Source organism: Lagopus leucura, unplaced genomic scaffold (assembly GCF_019238085.1).
Source record: "Lagopus leucura isolate 7727_CA_CO unplaced genomic scaffold, USGS_WTPT01 35149-0_obj-0_obj, whole genome shotgun sequence".
Lineage (NCBI taxonomy): Eukaryota > Metazoa > Chordata > Aves > Galliformes > Phasianidae > Lagopus > Lagopus leucura.
This window is the reverse complement of record NW_024969029.1, coordinates 1-4,215: the sequence shown is the minus strand read 5'-3', so window position 1 is coordinate 4,215 and position 4,215 is coordinate 1. Positions and strand designations below refer to the sequence as shown.

The window sequence follows — 4,215 nt, the reverse complement described above, 5'->3', positions numbered from 1 at the left end:
ATTTCCCTTTGACCTAAGGAGACTGCCCTGAGTGGATAAAGTGAAGTATTAGTCAGGTTAGTGTTAGAGAAAGGAAAAACTCTCCAGGTCCCATCCACATTGCTCCCATGCCCTCCGTAATCGAGAGCGCATCCTCTCTCCAGGGCCCTGCACAGATTCAGCAGCACGGCCACTCCCCTTCTCTGGAGAGGTCACTGCCGCTTGCGTTGCTTTACGAATTGAAGGGGGAGGAAAGTTATCTAAGGGATCCCGTTTATGATTTTTCTACTCGTCTTTCCTTTTTCTTTTGAACTTCGTCTCCTTCTTGTGAGGAAGTTTTTTCTTCTTTTTGCACCCATTAAGTGACAGAAGCCAATTCTGTTTCAGAAAAAGGACTCTTACTGTTTACATATAAATTGAAGGTCTGACAGGCCCAACCTTTGTCAGTCCCCTATTTTGGTCAAAATAATGATTTTGCCTGTAGTGGCTCTCTAGGCTATGTCTGTATACAGTATTTAAACATCTTTTCCCTACTTTTGGGATTATTTCCCATTTCTGAAGCCTCTTTCCCAAGGGGCTATCTCTAGGCATGAACTTGGGGACCCTTTTCCTCTGTTCTATGGGAGCTCCTATTCCCCATTCCTCCAGAACGCTGCTGTGAACTCCCCAGCTCACAGGTTACCACTCTCTGATTCTCGGATTTAGGGCCGATCCCTCCGGAGCACCTTGCTCCGATTCCCGGATTCAATAGGGGTGTACTGCTGGCACTTTGTCAAGCGTCCAGGGTACCGCACACCACCAGCTCCCTCCTGAGACTCACCCGAGTCCCCCCGACCCCCAAGGCAAGAATCAAATTCCCTTACCTTGGTCCGTGCATGAAGTTACCGGGTCTGCAGGGGTCGATACCGTGCCTACCTGCCCCTTGGCTTTCACAGAGCCTGTCTTTGCGTAACAGTCTCGGTTTCCTATCCCTAACCCTAACCCTAGAGGCCATCCCAAGGAATCTCCTCACCACCTAGACAGGACCGCTAAAATCAGCGGGGTGCACCTATCCTGTCCAGGGCAGCAAAGGAGGCGATAATGATCCCGGACGAGCCCCCAAATTGTTGGAAATATCCAAACAGTTTATCAGGCCGGTATCTCTGACCAAGCAGATTTTATTTGCGATTGCAGTGGCGGGCCTCCTGCACGCAGGAGAGCATGCAGAAAACAGCCTTACATCGTTTATGCCCTATTACTCGACGCTTCTCTCTTTCTCCCCTGGCTCCTCATTGGCTCAGTACTTCAGGTTCACAATCTTCCTGACGCTCAACTAAACACACAGATACTGGCGAACCATAAATTTTTGCTCGCTAAGCAAATCTCGCTAATGAGTTAACTTTTCACATTTGCTCATTCAACATTCAGTCATTGTTTCTGGACATCTGCTCGTCCTTGCATGGAGATAAGCTTGGAAGGAGGATAGGGCAGAGTATCTTGATGCCTGCCTGGGTTGCATCCCAGCCTACCCACAGAGCAAGGCAATTCAGCCTTGTGTGGAGGCCCTGGCTTCTTTGATGTTTGTGAAGTCTGTTTTTCTTTTGCTGAGGGTCTCTTATCCAAGCAGAACAGCCCCACAATATGCTTTCTAGTCCATAATACTATACCTATACTGTTTGGAACATTTAGAAACTACTACAGTTTACGAGCAAGAAGTAATCACACAATTCAGCAACGGTATTTCTAAGGTGTGTTACTAACATATATGCTATTCCTACTTTTTCACATCAGCTATTTCTAAGGACAAGTTACAAAATACAAACGTATTTTGCTCTACTTCTTCAGATCAGATCTTCCCCCTTTTTAATATCTAACGCAGAAACAACATTCCATTCCTACGCCCGTGTGCCCTGGTGGGCCTGTTTAGATTAGGATCTCGTGAAGGCAGAGAGTCTGAGCTCAGAGAATTCCTCTAGGAATGAGATGAGATGTTACCTACTCTCTGAGCCTTCAGTGGTATTCCAGAGCTGGGGTTTGTGAATGGAGGACGGTACGTAGCCTCTGAATTATTCCTGCTCACAAAATTCAGCCCATGCTAAAACCTCCTGGTTCATAAGCGTATGAACTTGATCAGACATAGACCATATGTTTATTTAGAACGAGACTGTGTATATTATCCCCCACACAGACCCAGCTTTATCCCACAGACCAGGAGTAGCGCGATGACTGATGTAGATCGGGGATTGTGGCATGTATTTAACACCACTGCGTGCCTTTTTGTTTGTAGGGCCCCTCTCTCTCTCTGTGCAGAATGATTACTCCTCAAAGCGTCGTTCTTCTGTGAGGCTCTTCATTGTGGTTCTCAGTGCCAGCCCTGGCTGTGCACTCTGCCGTTTGAGTTTGTACCAGGTAAGTGTCATAGGTGCAGCCAGATCTGAAAATATGGAGATGGAAAGTCTGGTATCCACAGAACCCAGATAAAGAAAAAATGTATTTCCATGCATTCTTCTTCCTGCCAGTTTATATTACCACGTATCTTTCCCGAATTTGAGTTAATACTCGGACCACGGAAAGGACAACTCAGCTTAAAGCTCAGTTGCTTAACAGTTTGTTTTTCAACACCGATGCATCATTCAGAAGAAGAAAATACCCTGTTGTTCTAGGCACCAGAATGACATAAAGGAAATCTGTTTATATTTGTGTGTACACTGCAGGTATACGTATGCTGTCTGAAATGCGGAGAGACAGATCTCCAAAAACCTTGGAACTAGCAGCTCACGCCAGCATATTATTACAGGCTGGTCCCGGCTTTCTAGGGAGAGCAAGGCTGCTGCCACTGCGAGTTTCTCCACGTCACTTGGGCGCCGCTGCTGCATGTGCGCGTTGTTGCTGAACGCTTGGTGAAACAGAGCAGAGTCTGGTCCTTTAGGATGCGAGTGGGCGCTGATGGCAGTAGAAGACACTGTAGTCATCAAGGTGTCTTCAGCGCAAGAACCTCTGGGGGGCTGAGGTGCATCCTGCCTCATCACTGGTGGCTGTTACCCTGACGTCAGAAAAGGCTGTCAAATGGACAAAAGTGCTTCATGGAATCACTCTCCCTCTTCACTGCTCCACCTGCCCCTTTCTGCATTGACGGTCCTAATCACACATTGGTCTTGGTGCTCCTGAGGCCAAAGGTGAACCCAGCAGGGCATGGGCACCACTGACTTATACTGCCTTCCTCTCCTGCTGGCTCCTGCACGCTTCCCGGTGGGACAGGATGGTCCTCAGGTGCCTCTCCATTGAGTCTATTTCAGCCTATATGTGTCGGAGCAAGTCAGAAACATTGATGTCATCCTTTCCCCGATGCTCTGTTCTTATGGAGGCTGAGGCTGTTGCTCCCATTTCCCGGAAGTGACAGAACGTGGGCACACTGAAAGGGATGGAGACTCATTTTGCAGAGCATTGCCCTACAGAGCAAGCCCCTGCAGGGCTCCCAGCACCTCAGTGCATCTGATGCATCTCAGTAGCTCATCTGTCCCCATAGTCGTCTTCCTCTTCTCCAGAGGCCAGGGGCAATGCTCTGCAGGCTCAGGATGCCAGTGTGCTTCAAGACATCCATGAGGATCCAGGTTACATATCTTTGGGCAAGACTGTCCCAGAGGTGGCCCAGGGTGGGGTGCAAGCTGAAGACTTTCTGCTTGGGGCCGGGGGACTGCTGATCTGGGTCCTTTGGAGTGACAACCTTGCTGACCCTGTGCTGGATCCATCTGAGGTGTTCAGAAAGCCTCAGCTGGCCAGAAGGGCCAGTTGGAGGCACAGCACGGGGCATTAATGCACAGCTGCTGCTCATGGGATGCCGTCATTTCTTCCCCATCCTCAGTAGTTACGTGGCAGGTAGGTACACCAAGTCAGCAGAGCCAATTGAAGGCACGGTGATGGGTATCAAAGAGCAGCTGCTGCTTACGTGGCATGCCCTCTTTTGGTCCCCATCCGCCGTTGTTACATGGCAGGTGGATAGAGAGAGCCAGCAGGGCCAGTTGAAGGCACGGTGCTGGGTATCAATGAGCAGCTGCACCTCAAGAACCACCGGCATTTTGTTGCCATTCCCACACTGATGGGACAGCTGGTTAAGCCATACCAGCAGGGCCCGCTCGAGGTCCTGGTCTCAACTGGATGCTGCTGCTGAGGAAGGAGTGGCTTTTTGTCCCGATTACTGCAGACATGGCGGTAGCCAGAAGGTTTTGGAAATAAATATATGTGTATATCTACTGTCTT

At 49.2% G+C, this 4,215-nt stretch overlaps 1 long non-coding RNA gene across 1 annotated transcript; it reads left to right on the top strand.

Moving 5' to 3' along the window:
* Positions 1-15: 15 nt before the first annotated feature.
* On the top strand, positions 16-4,209 carry LOC122193978. Its single transcript, XR_006183022.1, has 2 exons — positions 16-2,367; positions 2,673-4,209. It is a non-coding gene; the product is annotated as an uncharacterized LOC122193978 (long non-coding RNA).
* The last annotated feature ends 6 nt before the right edge of the window (positions 4,210-4,215 follow it).